Raw genomic sequence first — 27,491 nt, 5'->3', positions numbered from 1 at the left:
TAGCCACCTTTGCTAGCTGAGTTAAACTGAGTTTTTGGTTTCCAATTGTTGCTATTTGAGGAATGTCCCTTGCTCTTAAAAAATCTTGGCTTTTTAACCCTAATGTTAGAGAATTTTCTATCCAGGTAAGCCATAGATCGATCCATTTCATCTAGCTCATCAAGGGTGTAGTATTCATCTTCCTCTAGCTCCAAAATAACTTGTTTCTGTGGTCCCTTATTCTTTTGCTCAGCAGCATGAATGGCTGGAACTTAAGCATGTTGTTCATCTTCACTTGCTTCACTATCATTGAAAACTAAGGCACTGGAACCATCAACCACGTGTCCTTGATTTACTTTTAATGACTTTCTTTACAACATTTCAAATTCATAAGTTTTCAAGATCCCATACAAGACTTCCAGTGTCATTCTGCTCAAGTCTCTTCCTTCTCTAATAGCTAATATTTTCTAGTTCAATGTGGTATGGAAGAGCTATCAAAAACTTTAGGTTAACCTCCTCGGCTTTATAATATTTATCATGAAGTTGCAAGTCATTTATAAGTTTGTTGAACCTTTCAAAAAGTTCAGTAATTCCTTTTTTAGGCTTGGACATGAAACCCTCATACTGAGATATCAGTATTCTCCTTTGATTAGATCTTACTTACTCTGTACCATCACATAAAATTTCAATCTTCTACCAAATTTATTTGGTTGTGTCACAGTTGACAATATTGTTGTACATAACATTGTCAAGTGACTCTATCAGAATTAGCTGCAGGCCACTATCCAGAGAGACTTTCTCTTTTTCAGGTTTAGTGTATTTTGAGGGGTCTTTAGGGGAATAGTGAGCTGGAATGACCATGTCTCCATCAGTAGATTCATCAACCCTTTCCATGGGAATAAAAGGGCCATTTTTGAGAATCTGAATGTACATTGGATTGGCCATCCTTATGAAGAGCATCATCTTTTTCTTTCAAAGTGTATAGTTGATTTTATCAAAGGCTGGTATCTTGATAATGTTTATCTTTTGTGCACTCATTCTTCCAAGATCTTTATATGTTTACTTTCAGATTTTGCTCTGATACCACTTGTTATATATTGAATGCAGCACAGGGGGTGAATGTGTTTCTTGGGTTTTTAACGTTTTTAATCTTATTTGGATATTGTGTGAACAAAGCAGTTTATATTTGCAGAGATATTGTGTTAGAGAAATAAATCAACAAGCACAGTATTTCAAAACTCACTTAATTTTTATTAATTAAGTTTTTCTTGCTACAAATTCTGGGTTCTTAAGACAATAGGAACACAGCTTCTGTCTTGAGATAATAGAAGAAAATTTGATATGCTTTGTTACTTTTGAACTAAGGACCAGTTCATGCTTTATAGACTAGCAGCACGGGTTTACAAGACTTGCACTAAAATGTACTAAACTACTTTCTAAAGCAACCTTTTTTATTTCCATTTCTAGCTTAGCAAATATGTGCAAAATCTTGCAGATATGTGGCCATCCTTTGTCCAGTTAATCTTGGCCCTTGATCTTGTATTCTTCCAGCTACTTTGTAAACTTTCCAATCTAGTTGAGTAGATCGTTTGTTGACTGATAATCTTGAATCTTTAACTTGTCTGCATTCTATACTTGAGAGGCATGTCGAGATCTCCAGTTTATTCTATAAAGAAGTGACATCTCGACAAGTATAATGACTTATCGAGATCTATGAGTTCTCTATAGGTATACTTGACTTGTCGAGGTCTCTAGATCCTTTTTTTAAAATGACTTGTTGATATGTCTGAGAGCTCTACATGTAGAAATGACTTGTCAATATCTATGAGAGCTCTATATCTATTTTGACTTGTTGATATCTCTGAGATCTCTATATGCATAAATGACTTATCTATATCTCCAATGTGGCGCCCTCCAAACCCGGGTCAGAAGTTTGGGGTCCACACATACCTTAATAATAACCTGCTTATAACAATAATAAAGATAATAATAATATATGCAATGACCCTACTTACCAACCACCACGGACCGTAACAGGTTAAAGTATGCACACAAGACAAACACACTAATATATTACAAACCGTTCAAATCCCAACTATTTCAAATTCAAACTGAGTATTAAACATTATTACAAACTTTTACAAACTTAAATTATACCAAAAGAAGCCTACTAGCTCAGCTTTCTCAACCTGAACCCCTAGCACTCGCGCTGGACTGGGGATCCTCTTTACCAACTGGTTCCTTTTTAACTGGAAAGAATATAAACAACATTGCACAAATGAGCTAACTAGCTCAGCATGTCACAATGACAAAACTGAGAATAATGATCATAAGGTGAATATGGTTATGATATCAAGTGAACAATGGATTATGATTTAGAATTGGATATTATACTTTTAATTTAAAACCAAGGTTAGGCTGCTGATCAGTCATGCACTAACCCCGAGCAAGGCACACAGCATTGCTCTAACTACTGGATCCAAGGCACACATTGGCCTAACTTGACCATTATATGGTCTGACCACGAATCTGGTCCACAATTTTATAAAAACAATCCAATTCTAACATAATAACAGAATATGCAATAATAAACAATAACTGAAATCATTAACAACAATAAATGTTTAACAATGAAAGGGTTTCAATCCTTGTAAGGATCAACAAGGTACTTTCAAAGCTTGAATGCTGGGTAATGAAAGAATTGGATAACAAAGGAAACAACGTTTCAGGGTTTGAAGGATTTGGTCTTTCAAAGCATAAGATATCATGGATTGAGTATATAATAATTCAGTTCAGTGTCTGGTATTTAGTTTGTATGTATTTGTGGAGTAGTATCGTAGATTTGTGGTTCGTGTTTGGGTATACAATAATCAATGGCTTAGAAAAAATATGGTTCATAGCTCAAGAACAATAACTGAAATCAGGATTTAGGTTTCCGTGCTTCAAAGCACTTGCAATGTCAACAAGACTATCAAGAATTACAATATCTCGAGAAAGTTCAGAACATTTGCCTGATATTAGCTTACTATCCTGCACTTGCTTTCAATCTCAATCGTCTTACTCCTCAACTACCTGTTTCCTTTTCCTACGCCTTGCCTCTTCTGCTCACATATCATAAGCATCTATCAATCATCAACTCACAGGATTCTATTCAACACATACTTCTATCTACCCTTCGTTTTACCCAAATCCGATTAACGGATTGAAATCTATGCAATAACCAAGTAAACACCGAATATATAGACTGATAGTCAAACAACAGGTCACGTATAACACATAATACATCACGTAATCAATGACATATCATCTATAAAGAAGTCTCGGGTCATAAATATGCTTTCGGGTATTTAAAATGATTTTTAAAACATTTTTCGGAATTAAAACGGGTCGTTGGATCAATTTCGGGTTAATAAACAGGGTTCGGTTGGCCCATTCTGGCTCCGAAATAATTTTAGAATAATTATCGAGCCTTGGAAATAATTTAGAATAATATTTTAAAGCTCGAAACTATTTTTCAGAATTTTTAAATCATTTTTAAATAATTAAATCTAATTAAATAACTAATTAAAATCAATTAATAATTAATTAAATCAATTAATCAATTAATTTTCGAATTAATTGACCAATTAATCAATTATAAATTAACTGAAATTAATTAACTAATTAATTCAGATTTATTTGTGAATTAAAAATAATTTTCGGAATTAAAATAATAATTTTTAGAATTTTCAGAAATTAAAAACAAATTTTTATAATAAAAATAAATAGGAAATATGATTTTTAAACATTTTATAAACAGGAATCCTATTTTTGAAAACTTTGCAAACTACAGGGACTAAACTTCACCATCTTCAAAAATACAGGGACTAAACTGCAATTTTGCAGTTTCAGTCGCCGGAAAATCGGGGGTGGCCGGAGAAGACGATCCCGGCGTCCTCACCCCACCAACACCTCCAGATTAACACTACACAACACCAGGAACTTGTTCATGCATTCAAAACATTCTAATCATCCCTGTTCTGGCCGGAAATTGGCCAAGAACATCGCCGGTTTCCGGCGAACATCGCAAATCTTTAAAACACAACTCCCTTCGATTCAAGCATCCTCTGTTAACGAGCTATATATCAATCGATTGCAAATTTTATAAGGAACACAACCCACTATAAATCAACAGCTAATAACCCCTGAATCAAAAACCCCCAAATTTCAATTGAAAACATTCATACGGGTTATAAACCCTAATTTTGAAATTCGAAAATTAAACTCAAATTTGAACATGTTATTGAACTCCAAATCAGACGTATGACATATGAAAATCATCAGGAAAACAAGCTCTACAACATGCAATCATCAAATCATACAAACAATCATCCAAACAAAAATTCATATTTTTAATAAAATAAATTCGAAAATAAATAAATTTTTAGAAAAATACCCTTGATTTCTGCAGTGAAATAAAGCTCAGAATCTGATAGAACACCTCAAATCCTTCGTTTTGGTTACTCAAACTTTAAAAACAGAGATCAGTAACGCCTTCGTTTTGCTGTTTGATTCTTAGAACAGTTTATGTAATTAGGGTTTTTCTCTGAAAATTATATAATTAACTATCTGCAAATGATTTTGATACGAAATAAAATACGGAAAAAGGCTATTTATAATTATGGAAAATTTGTATCCCGTTGGATCATTCCGGATATAAAACAGTACGTTTATCTGTAAAAACTGATCCAAACGGTATCGGTTTTCGGGATAATTATCCAAATTAGTACAATTTGTACTGCGGTCTTGGTCTGAGCGCCTGGTTACACGTATTACGAAGTGATAATTGGGATAGTTTAATAAAAAGCTCCCGTTTATCGAAAATACGGGTTTTATTGATTTACCGAAACGAGTATTGTATCGAAAATGTTGCGCCGGGACCCGCGCAAGACAAACCGTAAGCCGGATCGAAAAAGTCGAAACATGAAAAATGCTCAGAATATTACAATTAGGTTAGGAAGGAGTTCTCGGAAGAGTTTCGGGTTCCAAAAACGTAACAACGGTTGACGTCGGTTGGTTCCCGTTTTTATAAAATAGATTTTAATTACCCGGAAAAAGATTTTAGAAATTCCATATGATTCTTACAAATCCATAAATCAACATAAAAATAATTAGGAAGATATGACAATTATCTATATTTTATTTTGGACATATAAAAATTAAAATACTCAATTAATATTATTTTTGAATATTCAAGTACAGATAACACTTAACAATTAACTCACAGAATAGATACTGGGCACACATAATAATATCAAAAATAATTACACGATATATCCCGGATATTACATCCTTCCCCTCTTAAAAGGATTCTGTCCTCAGAATCTCCTAAGAAAACAAATGAGGGTATTTTTCTCTCATATCACTTTCTAACTCCCAGGTTAACTCTTCAACCTTTGGGTTTCTCCACAATACTCTTACTAACTTTACCACTTTATTTCTCAATACTTTCTCTCTTTCTTCTAGAATCTCTATCGGACTCTCTACATATGATAAATCTGCCTGAAGCTCTATTGGCTCATATTCTATTACATGCCTGGAGTCTGGATTATATTTCTTGAGCATCGATACATGAAAAACATTGTGAATGTGCTCCATGTGCGGAGGTAACGCCAATTCGTAAGCTACTTTGCCAACGCGCTTTAGGATCTCAAAAGGTCCGACATATCTTGGGCTTAGCTTCCCTTTCTTTCCAAACCTCGTTAGTCCTTTCCATGGTGATACTTTCAGTAATACCAAGCTTCCTTCTTCAAATTCCATGTCTTTCCTTGATTGGTCTGCATATTCCCTCTGACAATTTTGAGCGGCTATTAATCTTTTCTGAATAAGTTCAACAACTTCCTTTGTCTGCTGTACCAGTTCAGGTCCAAGTATCTTGCGTTCTCCTACTTCATCCCAATATATGGAAGATCTACATTTGCGTCCATAAAGGGCTTCATAGGGTGGCATTCCAATGCTAGCATGATAACTGTTATTGTAAGCAAACTCTACCAGAGGTAAATGTTCGTCCCAACTTCCTTTGAAATCAATAGCACAAACACGTAACATATCCTCGATTGTCTGGATCGTTCTTTCACTTTGGCCATCCGTTTGGGGGTGATAAGCCGTACTCATATTCAGTCTTGTTCCCAAACATTCTTGAAAACTCTTCCAAATTCTTGAATTAAACCTTGGATCTCGATCAGATACGATAGACACTGGAACTCCATGACGAGCTACAATTTCTTTTAGGTACATATGGACCAACTTGTCGAGCGAAAATCTTTCATTTATAGGCAGAAAATGAGCTGACTTGGTAAGTCTATCCACTATAACCCAAATGGCATCATGATTAGCCCTTGTCCTTGGTAATCCAACTATGAAATCCATGGTAATATGTTCCCACTTCCACTCTGGAATCTCCAATGGCTGTAGCAATCCGCTTGGTCTTTGATGCTCTGCTTTAACTCTCTGACAGGTATAACATTTACTAACCCATTCCGCAATTTCCCTCTTCATATCTGGCCACCAATAATTTTTCTTTAAATCTCTGTACATTTTGGTACTCCCTGGATGGATGGAATATCTTGAACTATGTGCTTCTTGTAAAATTTCATTCTATAACTCCGTCACTGGTGGAATCCAGATTCTAGATGAAAATCTCAAAATGCCTTGATCATCCTTCTGCGTGCATAATTATTCACCTACCAAACGATTTATATCTTGATCCATTACATCTTTCTGACATTTCTTTATTTTCTCCAACAACTCTGGCTGGAAAGTCATACTGTACACTTTCGCTTCCTCAGGTTCGCAAACTCTAATTTCCAATTCCAATTTCTGAAATTCCTTATATATATCTTCAGGTACTGATAACTCATTTAACTTTTCCTTCCGACTTAATGCGTCTGCCACCACGTTCGCCTTACCGGGATGATAATTAATCGAGCAATCATAATCCTTGATCAATTCTAACCATCTCCTTTGCCTCATATTAAGTTCCTTCTGGGTAAATATATATTTCAAACTTTTGTGATCTGTCAAAATCTCACACTTTTCTCCATACAAATAATGTCTCCAAATCTTCAAAGCAAAAACTATAGCTGCTAGCTCCAAGTCATGAGTAGGATATTTTTGTTCGTGTGGTTTCAATTGCCTTGATGCATACGCAATCACCTTGTCGTGTTGCATAAGAACACATCCTAATCCTTTGTAGGAAGCATCGCTATAAATTATGAAATTCCCTTGATCGTCTGGAAGTGACAAAACAGGTGTTGTGATTAATCTCCGCTTCAATTCCTGAAAACTTTCTTCGCACTTGTCATTCCATATATACTTTTCATTCTTTCGTGTAAGCTTTGTTAATGGTGTGGCAATCCTTGAGAAATTCTGAACGAATCGTCGATAATATCCTGCCAATCCCAAAAACTTCTTACCTCAGTGGGTGTTCTCGGTCTCTCCCAATTCGTAATTGCTTCGATCTTTGCCGGGTCCACTTTGATCCCTTCGTTACTGACTATGTGTCCTAAAAACTGAACTTCTTGTAGCCAAAACTCACACTTCAACAATTTAGCATATAACTTCTTTTTCCTTAAAATCTCCAAAGTTGTCCTTAAATGTTCCGCATGATCCTCCTCCGTCTTTGAATAGATCAAAATATCGTCTATAAATACTATAACGAACTTGTCCAAATATTTCTTGAAAATTCTGTTCATCAGGTCCATAAATGCTGTTGGGGCGTTGGTCAATCCAAAAGACATCACTAAAAACTCATAATGTCCATACCTTGTTATGAAAGCTGTCTTTGGTATATCTTCTGGTTTGATCTTCAGTTGATGATATCCCGATCTTAAATCGATCTTGGAGAAATACTTGGCTCCCTTCAATTGGTCAAACAAATCATCAATTCTGGGTAACGGATACTTATTCTTGATTGTCAACTTGTTGAGCTCCCTATAGTCGATGCACAGTCTCATGCTTCCATCTTTCTTCTTGACAAATAATACTGGTGCACCCTACGGGGATACGCTGGGTCTGATTACTCCTTTCTCTAACAATTCCTGCAATTGCTTTGCTAGCTCTTTCATCTCAACAGGCGTCATTCTGTACGGGGCTTTGGATACTGGTTCTGTTCCAGGTGCTAAGTCGATCGCAAATTCAATTTCTCTATCTGGAGGAAGTCCTGGCAATTCATCGGGAAATATGTCTGGAAATTCATTCACTACTGGGATATCTTCAAGTTTTGCTGGCTCCTGACTTTTGTCAATCACGTATGCTACGAAATGCTCGCCTCCTTGCCGTAGTAACTTCTTGGCTTGAATCATCGTTAAGAACTTCTTTACTTGTTTCTGACCTTTGAACGTTACTATTCTTTCGTCTGGCGTTTTCACCATTACTTTCTTATTTCGACAATCTATCTGAGCATCATGCTTAGATAACCAATCCATCCCTAATATCACATCAAATTCTCCTAACTTAAATGGTATCAAATCTACACAAAACTTACTACCAAAAATCTCAATCTCACAATTTCCACAAACTTGGTTCACAGTTACACGTTCTTGATTTGCTAATTCCACAGTCATTATTTCATTTAAGCACTCAACTGGACAGTTTAATTTACTAACAAAATCTCGTGAAACAAACGATCGAGTTGCTCCCGAGTCTATTAACACTTTGGCACATAAAGAATTCACATTAAGCGTACCTGCCACGACATCCGTATCCTGGATAGCATCCTTCACTGACATGTCGAAAACTCTAGCCCTTGGAGTCTCATTTACTGCTGGGGTAGATCCCATAATTCTCAATGCATTACTAACTGGGGCTGGTGTCTTGCAATCCCTGGCCATATGTCCTGGCTTCCCACATTTAAAGCATGTAAATCCAATAACTGGAACTTTCACTGCTGGATTCCGGATAGGTTGATCTTTATTTGCTGGCTCTCTTGCTGGCTGATTTCGGCACTCCCTCGAGTAGTGCCCTTTCTGGTTGCATTTAAAACATACTACATTCAACCTGTTACAAACTCCTCCATGCTTCTTTCCACATACTTGACAATCTGGAAAAGTTAATCTCAACTGATTCGGCTGATTCACATTAGCTGGACGATTGCCCTGGCTTCCGTCTCCTGCATTTTGTCTCCTGAAATTAAAATTTCTCCCTGGCTGAAACTTGCCCTTTTTAAAATTTGGAAACTTCCCTGTTTGTGAATGACCCTCACTTCCCTCAACCTCTCTTTTCTTGCTTTCCTTTTCTTTCTGGAACATCTCACTCTCTGTCTCTGCGATCATAGCTTTCTGTACAACCCCGGCATAGGTATCCAATTCAAAAATAGCTACTTTCCCCCTGATCCATAGCTTCAAGCCTTGCTGGAATCTCTTAGCTTTCTTTCTATCAGTATCAACATACGACGGCACATACCTTGATAATTCCTCAAACTTCCCCTCATAATCTGTTACCGACATATTCCCTTGCTTTAACTCTAAAAACTTCAGCTCCATTTGATCCTGAACAAACTGAGGAAAATACTTTTCTAAAAACAATTCCTTGAACCTTTCCCAACTAATAACATCTGTGCCTTCCAATGTCTTCACCATTTCCCACCAATAGGTGGCCTCATTCTTCAGATAGTAACTTGCAAACTCAACATTTTGTTCCTCTTTCACTTTCACTAAGGCAAATGCCTTTTCTATTTCCTTTAACCAAACATTTGCTTCAATTGGCTCTAAGGAACCCTTGAATTCTGGTGGGTTTATTGCCTGAAAAGTTTTGAAAGTTATCTGGGGATTGGTCTGTCTTTGTTGTCGTTGTGCCAAGTGAACTGTTTGTTGGGCCAAGATTTGAAGAATCTGGGCTATTGCTGGGTCCATGGGTCCTGGGTTTACATTCTGGGTTGTATCATCTTGGTTATTATTGTTGTTGGTTTCTTCATTCTGGGTGTTGGTGCGGGTATTTCTTCTAGGAGGCATTCTCTGTAAAGAATCAATCAACTTATTTAGCTTTTGAATCAATCTTTTACATAAAAGAATAGTTTTGCAAAATAGAAATATTTCTTTTTGAAAACAGTTGTGACTAAATAAATTGCATGCTTCTTTACAGAATATAAACAGTTATGGAAAACAGGGCACATGGTATCACAGGGTATAACTGGTGCAATAAATAAGGTAAGGTAAAACAGGTGCGATAAAGTAAATGACAGTGTTGGAAAGGAGAAAAGGTATTGATATATATAGATCAAAAGTTTTAGGGTAGTACAAGCGTAAAGATGCTTCGAAAGTAAAAGCAAAAAGGGTACAATAACCTACTCACTAGTCAGCATCGCTAGTCTATAAATACAACTCAAAAGTCTTCTAATACACACTACACACTACTGTCCATACTATGTAACCATACAACACTGCTCGGTATCTCCATCTCTAAATCTCTAACTCATGGCAAATCTGGACCTCCTATCTCCTCAAGCTCATCTAGAACCCACTTAGCCCACTCTACTAGGAAATCAGGGGTGATGTCCTCATGTGTAGCCTCAACAATCCTCACAACAGCTGCTCTACGAAATGCCTGGAGCCTCTCCCTAAGTCGCCTCTCACCACTCCCCATCTCTCTGGTACGCATGATATGCAATAACTCCTGGATCTGACCCTGTAGGAATCGCTGCTCCATAAGGCAAACCTCAAACTGATGATATGGGACAGGATAGGAAGAGAACTGGAAAGGTATTCCTGTGACTGAATGACTAGTAAAGCCTGAATCAGCAGGTGGGGGTCCTCTGACAGGTGGCCTCATGCCTGGAGGTGGAATAGCCTGCAATGGTACGGGCTGCAACACCGGTGGAGGTAGAATAGCCAATGCTGGTGTAATAACAGGACATGGATCCGATGCTGGTGCTCCAACTGAAGGCTCTGAGTGATCAGCTGATACGGGAATAAAAGAGTCGGCCATCTCTGCTATCTGAAATCATATCGTAATATAAGAATCTCGTACCACGACGCAAACTATACTAATATCGGTTATACCATAACACTCAACCTCTCGACGTTCTATCATCCTATACCTTACTTCTAATCCTAACCCTCTACCCATTCCCGTTAACCTAGGCTTGTGTCAGTGACTTATAACCTGTAGCTCTGATACCAAACCTGTGGCGCCCTCCAAACCCGGGTCAGAAGTTTGGGGTCCACACATACCTTAATAATAACCTGCTTATAACAATAATAAAGATAATAATAATATATGCAATGACCCTACTTACCAACCACCACGGACCGCAACAGGTTAAAGTATGCACACAAGCCAAACACACTAATATATTACAAACCGTTGAAATCCCAACTATTTCAAATTCAAACTGAGTATTAAACATTATTACAAACTTTTACAAACTTAAATTATTCCAAAAGAAGCCTACTAGCTCAGCTTTCTCAACCTGAACCCCTAGCTCTCGCGCTGGACTGGGGATCCTCTTTACCAACTGGTTCCTTTTAAACTGGAAAGAATATAAACAACATTGCACAAATAAGCTAACTAGCTCAGCAAGTCACAATGACAAAACTGAGAATAATGATCATAAGGTGAATATGGTTATGATATCAAGTGAACAATGGATTATGATTTAGAATTGGATATTATACTTTTAATTTAAAACCAAGGTTAGGCTACTGATCAGTCACGCACTAACCCCGAGCAAGGCACACAGCATTGCTCTAACTACTGGATCCAAGGCACACATTGGCCTAACTTGACCATTATATGGTCTGACCACGAATCTGGTCCACAATTTTATAAAAACAATCCAATTCTAACATAATAACAGAATATGCAATAATAAACAATAACCGAAATCATTAACAATAATAAATGTTTAACAATGAAAGGGTTTCAATCCTTGTAAGGATCAACAAGGTACTTTCAAAGCTTGAATGCTGGGTAATGAAAGAATTGGATAACAAAGGAAACAACGTTTCAGGGTTTGAAGGATTTGGTCTTTCAAAGCATAAGATATCATGGATTGAGTATATAATAATTCAGTTCAGTGTCTGGTATTTAGTTTGTACGTATTTGTGGAGTAGTATCGTAGATTTGTGGTTCGTGTTTGGGTATACAATAATCAATGGCTTAGAAAGAATATGGTTCATAGCTCAAGAACAATAACTGAAATCAGGATTTAGGTTTCCGTGCTTCAAAGCACTTGCAATGTCAACAAGACTATCAAGAATTACAATATCTCGAGAAAGTTCAGAACATTTGCCTGATATTAGCTTACTATCCTGCACTTGCTTTCAATCTCAATCGTCTTACTCCTCAACTACCTGTTTCCTTTTCCTACGCCTTGCCTCTTCTGCTCACATATCATAAGCATCTATCAATCATCAACTCACAGGATTCTATTCAACACATACTTCTATCTACCCTTCGTTTTACCCAAATCCGATTAACGGATTGAAATCTATGCAATAACCAAGTAAACACCGAATATATAGACTGATAGTCAAACAACAGGTCACGTATAACACATAATACATCACGTAATCAATGACATATCATCTATAAAGAAGTCTCGGGTCATAAATATGCTTTCGGGTATTTAAAATGATTTTTAAAACATTTTTCGGAATTAAAACGGGTCGTTGGATCAATTTCGGGTTAATAAACAGGGTTCGGTTGGCCCATTCTGGCTCCGAAATAATTTTAGAATAATTATCGAGCCTTGGAAATAATTTAGAATAATATTTTAAAGCTCGAAACTATTTTTCAGAATTTTTAAATCATTTTTAAATAATTAAATCTAATTAAATAACTAATTAAAATCAATTAATAATTAATTAAATCAATTAATCAATTAATTTTCGAATTAATTGACCAATTAATCAATTATAAATTAACTGAAATTAATTAACTAATTAATTCAGATTTATTTGTGAATTAAAAATAATTTTCGGAATTAAAATAATAATTTTTAGAATTTTCAGAAATTAAAAACAAATTTTTATAATAAAAATAAATAGGAAATATGATTTTTAAACATTTTATAAACAGGAATCCTATTTTTGAAAACTTTGCAAACTACAGGGACTAAACTTCACCATCTTCAAAAATACAGGGACTAAACTGCAATTTTGCAGTTTCAGTCGCCGGAAAATCGGGGGTGGCCGGAGAAGACGATCCCGGCGTCCTCACCCCACCAACACCTCCAGATTAACACTACACAACACCAGGAACTTGTTCATGCATTCAAAACATTCTAATCATCCCTGTTCTGGCCGGAAATTGGCCAAGAACATCGCCGGTTTCCGGCGAACATCGCAAATCTTTAAAACACAACTCCCTTCGATTCAAGCATCCTCTGTTAACGAGCTATATATCAATCGATTGCAAATTTTATAAGGAACACAACCCACTATAAATCAACAGCTAATAACCCCTGAATCAAAAACCCCCAAATTTCAATTGAAAACATTCATACGGGTTATAAACCCTAATTTTGAAATTCGAAAATTAAACTCAAATTTGAACATGTTATTGAACTTCAAATCAGACGTATGACATATGAAAATCATCAGGAAAACAAGCTCTACAACATGCAATCATCAAATCATACAAACAATCATCCGAACAAAAATTCATATTTTTAATAAAATAAATTCGAAAATAAATAATTTTTTAGAAAAATACCCTTGATTTCTGCAGTGAAATAAAGCTCAGAATCTGATAGAACACCTCAAATCCTTCGTTTTGGTTACTCAAGCTTTAAAAACAGAGATCGGTAACGCCTTCGTTTTGCTGTTTGATTCTTAGAACAGTTTATGTAATTAGGGTTTTTCTCTGAAAATTATATAATTAACTATCTGCAAATGATTTTGATACGAAATAAAATACGGAAAAAGGCTATTTATAATTATGGAAAATTTGTATCCCGCTGGATCATTCCGGATATAAAACAGTACGTTTATCTGTAAAAACTGATCCAAACGGTATCGATTTTCGGGATAATTATCCAAATTAGTACAATTTGTACTGCGGTCTTGGTCTCAGCGCCTGGTTACACGTATTACGAAGTGATAATTGGGATAGTTTAATAAAAAGCTCCCGTTTATCGAAAATACGGGTTTTATTGATTTACCGAAACGAGTATTGTATCGAAAATGTTGCGCCGGGACCCGCGCAGGACAAACCGTAAGCCGGATCGAAAAAGTCGAAACATGAAAAATGCTCGGAATATTACAATTAGGTTAGGAAGGAGTTCTCGGAAGAGTTTCGGGTTCCAAAAACGTAACAACGGTTGACGTCGGTTGGTTCCCGTTTTTATAAAATAGATTTTAATTACCCGGAAAAAGATTTTAAAAATTTCATATGATTCTTATAAATCCATAAATCAACATAAAAATAATTAGGAAGATATGACAATTATCTATATTTTATTTTGGACATATAAAAATTAAAATACTCAATTAATATTATTTTTGAATATTCAAGTACAGATAACATTAACAATTAACTCACAGAATAGATACTGGGCACACATAATAATATCAAAAATAATTACACAATATATCCCGGATATTACATCCTTCCCCTCTTAAAAGGATTCTGTCCTCAGAATCTCCTAAGAAAATAAATGAGGGTATTTTTCTCTCATATCACTTTCTAACTCCCAAGTTGACTCTTCAACCTTTGGGTTTCTCCACAATACTCTTACTAACTTTACCACTTTATTTCTCAATACTTTCTCTCTTTCTTCTAGAATCTCTATCGGACTCTCTACATATGATAAATCTGCCTGAAGCTCTTTCTTCTAGAAATACTCCAGTCTAATCTTCTATCTTTTTTACAGACTCAAGAAATACAATACATAATACAAAATTGATTATTAAATAACTAAATCTTAGGGTTGTTAATATGGCTTAGTCTTGTTATTATACATGCATGTCTTGCACAACAGATTATTTACTTACCTTTTTACATTAATTAACTTGTTAGTGAAGACTTTCTCAATTAAATTATAAATTACCTAACTTGTTAATTAAGACTTTCCTAAATTTTTTTCTTAAAAATTCTAAAATTCTTAATGAGAGAAGTTGTGGGAATTATGGGAGAATATTACGAATTATGATAATATATTTAGAAGTTGCCTTGTTAATGAAGACTTTTCTCAATTATTTATCTTAAAAATTTGTAAAAATCTTAATGGAAGAAGTTGTAGTAATTTTAGGAGAATATGACGAAAGATTGGTAATATATCGAGGAGTTAATAAGGTAGTTAAAGTTTTAGAAAACTAGAATGAGATGATTTAAGAGGTGTCAGGTATATTGATATTTGCAAAAATACAATATAAATTAATATCGACAAGATATGTAAGATGATGAGAAAGATGAAAATGAGGACGAGGAGGATGAAGATGATGAAGAAGATGAAGTTGAAGTCAAGAACAGGAAGAAGGTATACTCATAAGTCCTCTTTCTCAAATGAAATTTTTTTATCACAGCTCATATTTTCTGACAAATTGTTTGCTTTTGTTTTTCCTTTTTAGGATTATCTTGTAATCATATCGATCCAAGATAAAAACTGATCATGTTACTGTTACAGCCAATCCAATCATATGAATTACTCAACCTAATATTTTTTAATTCCCTCATCGTAGAAAATTAGAAGTTTAAAAGTTAAGTAAGGTCAGCAGGGAGAACGACCTCCATCAACAGCAGAGGCGAATGCCTGTGTAAGCGGGCCCAGCTTAAGCTAGGTGAAATTTTATATGTTAGATATAATTGATGATATCAGGATATAAATTATAATGAGTTATTATCAGTATTTACTGAAGGTGATGTCATCAGTACTTGTATATCAGTACGTGAAGATCAATATTTGTCGATCAGGATTTAGTCACTTCAGTAGATATCCAAGAAGGAAAGGGATTGCAGAATTCAAGGCGGTGAAAAACTTATTTCAGAAGCAATCATACATGGATATGTATTAGGTTTCCTTATTGTAATAGAATATGATTCCTTATTGATTGTGTAACTGTGCACTATATAAGCACAGATTAGGCTTATACTATCCATGTTACGAATTGTTATATCTTTCATATAACCTAGCAGCTCTCAAGGATAATTATTCATCCTTTGAGAGAGTACTTGTGTAACAGTTTTTATCTGATTAATATAAAAACTATTTATTATGTTAAGCTTTATCGAATTGTTTGCATAAAGTATATTCACCCCCTCTACAATTGTATTACGGACCTAACATTATAAGTGACAGGTAATAAAATATTTACCGCTTGGTAAAAAATAAAAAAAAGTGTAAAATATAAATTTAATTTTTGTTTATTTAGTGAGTTATCCCTATAAACTAGACCGAGAGAACCAGAAAAGTAACGACTGAAGAATGCTGAGCTAGTAGGCATCTACTGCGCATTCAAATTCACAACCAAATTCATATATTCTTCATTGGATTAAGGTTATTTTATGTTAATTTTCACTTATTCATTATTTCTATTACTATTTGATATAAATAAAAAATTAAACATTGCAATTTAAACATATTCTAAGTGTTTGAAATAGATAGAAGACGGATATCTTTCAAGTTGTATGATGTTTCACATTGAAAAGAATATGATGATGATGTTAATTTAGAGGCAGTAATTGATCACTTCGAGCCCACTGTAGATCGTAGAGCTTAATTTAAATAAGGTATCATTTACTTTTAACTTTTGAGTTTGTTAGTGACAAAAAAGTTATGTCACTCAGTAAATTTTTTGACTCTATTTGCACTGAATAGCAGTAATATCTTTAAGGGAGAACCAGCAGTAATGCAAAATATTATTGATTTCTAATTCTATTAAATATTTTTTAAACAGAAGCAGATGAAGCTCATATTTTTTTTTTTGAAATTGCACTCTTACCTGCAATATTGTTGCATGTTGTGCTTGTTATTAGACTTGTGAAACTGCAAAAATATATTATGTTTAGAGATGACATCTTTTTAGATAGGGTCATGTTATGCCTATAGTTACTGATAAAGAATGTAAACACTCAATTTTACAAGTAATAATATAGTTTTATAAATTGGATGCAAATGACTACTTGTAAACTCAAACAATAATATTACTAAATAAACTCATTATTCTGTCACATACACATGTGCTAAACATAAACATAGAATATAATGATTCTTTAATCACCATTAAAAGCTTGGATGACTCCATTTGTTGTGCTTTTGCTAATGGATATGTTGTTATCCTAATTAAGATTCTGGTCTAGTCAAAACAAAAGCTTTAATTGACGACATAATTATGAATTACACCCAGATTTAAGTAAGTACAGTCAAAATCTTTCATCCACGATATATAAAATGGAGCACGAAAACTTATAATTTTAGTGCATCTTGATTGGTTACTTTTTTATAATAATGGTAGAATACCATGTATTTACCCAACTCCGCCAATTAAATGGGCCTAAAATTATAAGTTGTTGCGCTAATTGCCTAATCATGTGCATTGGCACACAATAAAAAACCGTCTATAAAATCACTGGCCAATAAGTAAAAAATCTACTACTATTATAATTCCCGATGATTATATGCACAAAATAATAAACTCTGTGGGTTAGCTATGAAACTATTACAAACTAAAGTAAGAGCGCCAAAAGGAAAATATGGAATAATGAGGCTTTTGACTTTTCTTTCTTCTTAAACCTTGTTTCGGAAACACTCCGCTAATCATCAATCGGATAGCCTACCACCTGGCCAACATTATCCTTCTCCTTGTATGGTGCTCAAAGATTATTCTTCCCACACGTCGGTGAATAACGAACGACTTGATTAACTGAACTACCACTACTTATCATGATGACAGAACCATTATTACACACACATGTGTAAGCCTGATGAACCACCAAAGTTGGCAGTGATCATGGTTTTCTGGAACTGTAAATATGTGACCACCTGATTAGAACCCAACTTGGTTCTGATCACGCTGCTTGGAACATTAACATTTCCATATGTGATCACCTTATCAATACCACTGTTACCAAAGTTTCTTGTGATGCTTACATAATTACCCTTCACGTGTTTGGGATAACATAGTGTTAAGTAATGAATCACACACAGAGGGGGGATGAACGTGTTTTTGTGTTTTTCTGCTTTTCTTGAAGTGTTTATGGTGATGAACAAAGTAAATTAAAATCTTGTAGTTAAATGTGTTAGTACTGAATTTAAAGAGATAAAACAGTGAATAAAAATCTTTCAAAACTCACTTAATTTTATATTAAAATTAAGAATGTTTTGCTACAAAAATTTTAGGCTTGTTGTTGATAAAGAGCTTAGCTTCTTCCTTGAGAGAATACAAGATTTTCTTATCTCAACTGTTACAACTAACAAAGCATCCGGTGTTTACTTTATAGAACAGTAAACACTGGTTTTTACATAGTATGCAAAGGTGTAATCTTCGCGACATAGCGTGTAATTATTTTATTGATAAATGATTATTATGTGATTATTATGTGATTTTTGGTGAATTATCTGATGATTGTTGTTGATATGTGGATATTTCTACGTGGTAAAGTATAAGTATGTTAATTTTATTATGACCATAATAAAATATAGATAATTACGGTATTTTTCTGGTAATTTTTGGACTGTTATATGATTTGATATTGATTTATGAATTTATTAATTATTTTCTGAATAATTACCAAAATAATTTTATAAAGCCGGGAATCGTCCAACTTCAACCGTTTTTACATTTTTACAACCCAAAACTCTTCCGAAAACTCCTTCCTAACCGAATCTAGTAATTCTGGTCATTTTTCATGTTTTGACTTTTTCGATCCGGATTACGGTTTGACCCTTGGGCAGCCCGACGCCAAATTTTCAATACGATAACCCTTTTCGATAACATTATCTCCATACAAAGCGTTTTATAAAAGCCCGGTTTTGATAATTATCTAAAATCTTTGATGTTTATCCAAAACAGGATAATGTTTATCCAAAACGGGATAATTTTTATCCAAAACGTTATCCGATCAGATCATTTTTATAGTTACTTAGCGGTTAAGCAACGTATTTATCGATCCAACACGATCCAAAATGTATTAATATTCCATAAATATAAATAGTCAATACAGTATTGCATTTTGTACAGATAATCATTTACAAACAGTAAAACTATATAGTTTCCAAAGAAAAACCTTAAAATTTATCGTGTTCTTCATAATCAAATGCACAAACAAAGGCGTTATCGAACTCCAATTCAAGTATGCCATATATCAAATCGAAGCTTTCAAAAAGTTCTTTCATAATCAATCATCTATTTCAGTGCAGAAATCAAGGTGATTTTCTTATTTAATTATTTTAATTCGAATTGTTTAGTAATTAAAATATGAATGTTTGTTCTTGATGTTGTTTGTGTGATTTGATGCTAGAATCATGTAGATCTTTTCTTCCTGGTCATTTTGGTATATTATATGTCAAATTTGGAGTTCAATAACATGCAGAAAAGTTGGTTTGATCTTCGAGTTTGAATGTTCTTGGTGTTCTTGAATAACTTCACCGGAAAGTTCATATTTTTGGCCGGATTTTTTATCCGTTAAACCTGGGTGCATAAAACTTACATCAGTAAATAGATCGTGTTATGAGGATTCTGTTGGTGGTGGCTATTTTAACAGAGGAGCCTCGTAACGCCTAGACCGGAGTTTGGTCGGCGACGGTGGCCTAAAGTTCGGCCGGATTTTCCGGTGAATCTAGCATCTTTTTGAATCTTTTAACACAAGTTTTGGACTCAGGACAAATAGACGGGTCGATCTGCACCTTTTGGTGCAGATCTGGGCAGTTTGGGGGTTGCCGCCGGCGAGCTCGATGGCGGCGGCCATGGCTGCCGGTGGCGGAGATGGAAGGTGGTGGTGAAACTTCAGTTTCATCACCCACCTTTCACACAAATTACAATTCAGTCCCTCCTGTTTAAAAACATTTCAAAAATAATATTATGTTATTTTAAAAATCAGAAAAATGATTATTTACTTATTCAAAATTCAGAAAATTCTTTTTTATTATTTATTTATTTAAAAATAAATTTGATTTATTTTATTAATTAATTTTAATTAATTTTTAATTATTTTAATTAATTGATTAATTTAATATTAATTGATTAATCAATTTAATTAATTATTAATTGATTTTAATTGATTTAATAATCAGATAAATATTCTTTTTGGATTTAAAAATTTTGGAAAATAGTTTCGAGCTTTAAAATATTATTTTAAATTATTTTCAAAACTCGATAATTATTATAAAATTATTTTAAAGTCAGATTCGGTTGTTCGAACCCTATTATTTTATTATAAAATGATTCAGAGACCTATTTTAACTCCGAAAAATGTTCAAAAATTCGTAATAAATACCTGAAAAATCATTTTGACCCTGAATCTTCTTTGAAAAAATATTTTGATCGAATATCTTACGTGCTATGTGTTACGTGCTATCTGATTGATGTGTTATATGCCTATGTGGTTATTGTTTGACTGTTTTAATCATAACTTTCAATCCGTAAATAGGATTTGGGTAAAACGAAGGGTAGATAAAAGCTTATGTCGTCTATGTGACGATTCGAAAGATATGAGATTGAGTACTTAGTTTAACATACTTAGTTTGGATGATGAAGATTCCATCACTTCTTTGACTGACTTGAAGTCCAAGAAAGTAACTTAATTCCCCCATCATACTCATTTCATATTCACTCTGCATAAGCTTAGAGAATCTTTGACAGAGATTCTCATTAGTAGAACCAAAGATGATATCATCCATATAAATCTGGACTAGGATCATATCATCACCATGCAGCTTGTAGAAGAGTGTCTTGTTTATTGTTCCTCTAGTAAAACCAAATTTAAGTAGAAAATATGTCAGTGTGTCATACCAAGCTATAGGTGTCTGATTTAGTCCATATAGAGCCTTGAGTAGCTTGTACACAAAATCTGGAAATTCTGGATCTTCAAAGCCAGGTGGTTGTTGTACATAAACTTCTTCTTCTAACTCACCATTTAGAAAGGCACTTTTGACATCCATTTGATACACTTTGATGTTTGAATGTACAGCAAATGCTAGAAAAATCCTTATTACTTCAAGTCTTGCAACTGGACCAAAAGTTTCATCATAATCCATTCATTTTTCCCGTGAGTAACCTTTTGCAACCAACCTTTCCTTGTTTCTGGTAACTATACCATTTTCATCCGTCTTGTTCCTGAACACCCATTTTGTTCCAATTAAACTTTTGTTCTTAGGTACAGAAACTAACTCCCAAACTTTGTTTCTTTCAAACTGATTAAGCTCTTCTTGCATGGCAGATATCCAATCAGGATCCATAAGAGCTTCTTCAGTTTTCTTAGGCTCTACTTGAGATAGAATGCATGCATGTGGGCACTCATTATCAGTTGCACTTCTAGTCCTTACATCAGCAATGTGATCACCAATTATTGCATTTTGATTATGAATCCTATCCCATTTTCTAGTGTGAGTTTGTTGACTGGTGCCTTCATCATTTTCTTCATTATTGATATGACTAGTAGATCCTTCTTCTCTTTCTCCCCCTGAGTTTGTGCTATCAAATTTAGGTGTATGAGATGAGCATCTATTTCCATGATTTTCCTATTCAGTAATCTCTTCATTCATCATCTGTTGTGCATTGTCTTCAGCTTCTTCATCAGAATCACTGTCAATGATGCTAGGGCTTCAGCTTAACTATCATCAAGGCATTCCAAGCCTGGATACTTGTCATCATCAAAAGTCACATATGTGCTCTCCATGATTTTCTTTTGATCAATTACATAGACCTTGTAGGCAGTTATCTCCAATGAATATCCCAGAAAAATTATTTCAAAAACCTTTGAGTCAAATTTTCCCACATATTCAGAGTTGTCTTTTAAAATGTAACACTTGCTTCCAAACACATGAAGATGCTTTACAGTAGGCTTTTTCTTAGACATGATTGAGTAAGGTGATTTGTCATGAATCTTGTTAATGAGATATCTATTTTGAGTATAGCATGCAGTATTTATAGCTTCTTCCCAAAAACTAGTTGACAAATTGGCATATTGCAGCATTGTTCTTGCAGCTTCTACTAATGTTATGTTCTTTCTCTCAACTACCCCATTTTGTTGAGGTGTTTTAGCAGTAGAAAACTCTTGAACAATGCCTTTATTTTTGCAGAATTCACTAAAAGCTTGCATTTCTGAATTTTGTTCTATTATCACTTCTCAATCTCTTCACACACTTTTGATCTTCAGCCTATTTCTCTATCTTCTTTATGTGCTCAATTATGATGTGTGGAGTCTCATCTTTAGAATGCATAAATTCTACCCAAGTATATCTTGAGAAGTCATCCACCATCACAAGTGCATATTTGTTCCTTGAAATTGATAAGACATTTACTGGCCCAAACAAGTCCATGTGAATAAGTTGCAATGGTGCACCTATGAAATTCATAGTTTTTGACTTGTGACTTGATCTTTTCATTTTTCCTTTCTGACATGCTTCATAGACTTCAATTTGAGGAAACCTTAATTTTGGCATGTCTCCCACCAACTCTTTCTTGACTAGAATGTTGATTGTCTTGTAGTTTAAATGTGAGAGTTTCTTATGCAATAACTTGATTTGCTATATGGATGCCTTGGTGTAGAAGCAACAAATTTCATCATCATTTTTTGAGTCCAAGTCTGTAACAAACAAGCTTCCTTTCCTTGCTCCTTTTAGAGCAACTTCATTGGTTTTCTTGCTGATGAAGATGCATTCTTCTTTATCAAATAGAACTTTAAAACCTTTGTCTGCAAACTGGCTGACACTGAGAAGATTTACTTCAAGACCAGCTACCAATGCTACATCATCAATGATAACATTTATGAAATAATCTTGTCATATCTCATTGTGAATTCTTTATTGTTTTCTCCAAAGGTCACCAAAGGGCCAACTTTCTCCTCAAATTGTGATAGCAGGGCCTTATCACCTGTCATATGTCTGGAGCATCCACTGTCTATGATCCATCTGACCTTCTTCATTTTTTCCTGCACACAATGAGTTTTAAGTGTGTTTAGCAACCCAAGTAGTGTTGGGTACTTTCTTTTTGTTAACTGATTTAGCAGAAGTAGAGTTAGAAGTCTCAGAAAGAATAGCATTCATAGATATTTGTGCATTTTCCCTTGCAGCTGTAGATCCAATACTGACTTCTTTGAGATCAATTCTCCGCTTTTGGAAACTTTTCATTACTTTTAAGTTACAGGGAATGCAGTCAAACTTATCACAAAATGAATAGGGATCATTGGCCTTGGCTTCATTATACTTGCAGGCTCCTTCAACTGGCTTGCTAATAACCTTTTTATAAAGGTGGGTTAGGTGATTCACAGAGCCACACTTTTCATATTTCTTCCTTGGAGCATCTGCAACATAAGCAAAATTGTTACTTTTGTTTATCCCAATCATCCCAATTCTGTTCTTCTTCTTCTTTCTTGCATCTTCAGTTTTTATTTCCTTGACAGGTGTCTCGGAGTCTTAGTTATCCATGAGCTTCTTTTCATCTTTGGAAATTTGAGTTGGTTCTGCATTTTTCTTCTCATTGTCTTTATCATCAATTTCTTGCTTTATGATCAACTCTTCTTCACTGAAATCTACTTCACATGCTTTGAACATAGGTGAGCCAACCTTTTTCGGCATAGCTGGAACATCTTCATTTTCATTTGCTTTACCTTTTTTACCTACAGCTTTCTTGTTGTTGTTTACGGCATCATAATCAAGACCAATAGCAATATTTGCACATGACTTGTTCTTCTCATGATATTGTCCAACCAACTCGGATGCATTCCTGAAAGATTTCAACTTGACTTCATTCTTTTCTAGCTTCTCCCTTAACACTGCTTCAATCTCATTTGCACACTTGAGCTTGTTCTTCAGATATGCATTTTCTTGTTTCACAGCTTTAAGCTCTACCAGGAACAACTCAGTTTCTTGTTTCTCATTTTCAAGCTTCTCATTTATCTTTGTCAGTCTGTTAACCTCTTCATTAGCAGCAACCATACTTGTATGAATGTGAAACATTTTCGTGCTCATCTTTTCTACAGTTTCCTTATATTGACTCACATTTAAATCAATGGTGGTAAGAGTTGGAACTAGTATTTTTGATGAGGATGACTCTCCTTGCTCCAAGGCCATAAATGCATAATTTCCAACTTCCTCATCTTCATCATTATCAGAATCATCCCAACTCTTTCCCTCCGCAATATAGGCTTTGCTTTGCTGTTTCTTCAGAAGAGCTTCATACTTTGCTTCCAGTTCAAGATAAGCTTTTTCTTTCTTTGCTTTCTTGGGTTTCCTGCATTCTGTAGCAAAATGGCCTAGCTCATCACAGTTATAGCACTGTATCTTTGATCTGTCAACATATCCAGTTTTGTAGCCATTTTTACAATCAGTTGTGTACTTCCCTTTTCCTTTCCAACTGATGTCTTTGTTGAATGATTTTCCTTTTCCCTTGAAGAATCTTGGCTTCTTTAATATAATGTTAGAGAAATTTTTTTCCAGATAGGACATTGACTGATCTAGCTCATCAAGTTCATCCAGGGTGTAGAACTCATCTTCTTCCAATTCCAGTATGACTCGTTCCTGTGAATCATTATTTCTTTGCTCACTTGTTGAGGCAACTGGAGTCTGGGATCTTGGCTCATCATTAGAGATCTGGCTTTCACTGACAATTAGAGCACTTGAACCATCTACAACATGCCCTTGACTAGCTCTTAATGATTTCATTTGAATCATTTCCAATTCATATGTTTTTAAGATTCCATAAAGAACTTACAGAGTTATTCTGCTCAGGTTTCTCCCTTCTCTGATAGCTGAAATTTTCGGTTCCAAATAATCAGGGAGTGTGAGCGAAAACTTCAAGTTCACTTCTTCAGCTTCATAATATTTATCATGCAGCTACAAGTCATTAATCAGCTTGTTAAACCTTTCAAACACATCAGTAATATTTTCCTTTGGCTTAGCCATGAAACCCTCATATTGTGAAATCAGTATCCTTCTTTGATTTGACCTAACTTCCTCTGTTCCTTCACAAAATATCTCTATCTTCTCCCAGATCTGCTTAGCAGTGTCACAGTTGACAATGTTATTGTACATTACATTTTCAAGTGACTCTATCAAGATCAGCTGCAAGCCACTATTGAGGGAGACTTTTTCTTTATCAGGCTCAGTGTACTCTGAAGGATATTTAGGAGCATAATGAGCTGGAATGACCATGTCTCCATCTGTAGATTCCTCAACTCTTACATAGGAGTGAAAGGCCCATTCTTGAGAATCTGAATATATAATGGATTGGTCATCCTGATAAACAACAACATTTTCTTCTTCCAAGAGTGTAGTTAGTCTTATCAAAAGTGGGGATTTTGTTGCTACTGATTTTCTGTGTATTCATTCTTCCAAGATCTTGAATCTGTTTACTTTCAGATTTTTCTCTGATACCACTTGTTAGGTAATGAATCTCACACAGGGGATGAATGTGTTTTTGTGTTTTTTTGTTTTTCTACTTTTCTTGAAGTGTTTATGGTGATGAACAAAATAAATTAAAATCTTGTAGTTAAATGTGTTAGTACTGAATTTAAACAGATAAAATAGTGAACACAAATCTTTCAAAACATGCTTAGTTTTATATTAAAATTAAGAATATTTTGCTACAAAATTTCTAGGCTCTTTGTTGATAAAGAGCTTAGCTTCTTCCTTGAGAGAATACAAGATTTTCTTATCTCAATTGTTACAACTAACAAAGCATCCAGTGTTTACTTTATAGAATAGTAAACACTGGTTTTTACACAGCATGCAAAGGCATGTACTAAACCCTACTTTTGGATAACCAAATCTTTCTATTTCTGGTTTAGTGTATCTTTGCTATCTTGCACGCCTGTGACTTTACTTTTCCAGTTAATCCTGGCCTTTGATCTTGTACTCTTCAAACTGCTTTTTGTAGACTTGTTAATCCAACTGATTGGATTGTTTGTTGATTGATAATCTTGGATATTGAACTGGTTTGCACTTTGTACTTTGAGTTTTACCTCGAGATCTCCAGTTTGATATATAGAGAACTTGACATCTCGATAAGTATATTTGCTTATCGAGATCTCTAATCACTCTGTAGTTGTTTTGACTTGTCGAGGTCTCTAAGTTCTCTATAAGAGAATTAAGCTTGTCCAGATCTCTCATCTTCATATCTTCACTTTGACTTATCGATAACTCCAAGTTCTCTAATGACAAATTGGCTTATCGATAACTCCGAGTTCTCTAATGATAAATTTCCTTATCGATAACTCTGAGTTCTCTAATGACAAATTGACTTATCGATATCTCAGAGTTTTCTAGTGAAGAAATGACTTGTCGATATCTCCAATCTTCATGTGTTCAATTTAGCTTGTCGATATCTCTGAATTCTCTAGTAGCTTTTCCTAACTTCTCGATAAGTCATTCTGGAGTTCTCGAATGACTTCTCTATAACACTGAATCTGTGACTTGTAGAGATCTTAAATTTGAATTTTCCTCAAAACAGATTTATTCAACTCTAAACTTCTTCATAATTCTTCTGAGACATGATCTTCTTGATCTTCTTCCAGATAGAATTCTTAGGCTTGATACTGTTTACAAAAAAAGACTCTAGTCTGCTCTTGAACATTTTTACAGACTTAAGTGGTACAATATAAAATGCAAACTTAAATTACAATATAACTTACTTGGGTTTGTCAATTTGACTTAGTCTTGTTACTGTACAAGCTTGTCTTGCGCAACACATACTTTTAGTTTTTTTCAGTTGGAGTTGATAACTACTGTTCCCATCCCTGTAAATTATCGAGTAGATCAAAATTATAATTTATTAGGGTAATCAAAATTTCAAAAGAGTAGTTTAATCAAAATTAAGGGGGATGACAATTATTTATATAGAGAAAGATCGTTCGGCCCTGTTTAGGACTAGAAAAACCAATTTGAAGGCACGTTAGAGTTAAATTATTTGGATCTTAATCCTATTTAGGTTAATGTCATATGTGAGCTTTGTCAATGGGTCGGATTTGGATCAAATTTGACTAAATTCATATTTATTTTAATTTTCCGGATTGAATTTGGATCAGATCTCTGTTAGATTTTTTAATAACATAATCCATATCCAATTCATTAGAATTTCGGATTATCGGATCAAACATCCAGGTCTATTTGAATTTTTTGAATAAATAATATTAATTTAATACATAATTTAATTAAACACTAAATTCATGCAAAAAAAATATTATAGCCAAAATTGTCCTCAAAATAAAGAATTATGAAATCGGGTGATAGACTTAGAGTTTGAAATATTGAAATACACACACACACTTTTATTTATAAATAAAACTTCACATAAATAAAATGATAATAAAATTTCAAAAATTAATATGAAAATTCATTATATGTGTGTGTAACATTAATCAAATTAGAGAAATTCTGT

This window comes from Apium graveolens, chromosome 5, assembly GCF_009905375.1.
Source record: "Apium graveolens cultivar Ventura chromosome 5, ASM990537v1, whole genome shotgun sequence".
NCBI classification, from domain to species: domain Eukaryota; kingdom Viridiplantae; phylum Streptophyta; class Magnoliopsida; order Apiales; family Apiaceae; genus Apium; species Apium graveolens.
Note: the sequence above shows the minus strand (reverse complement) of the source record.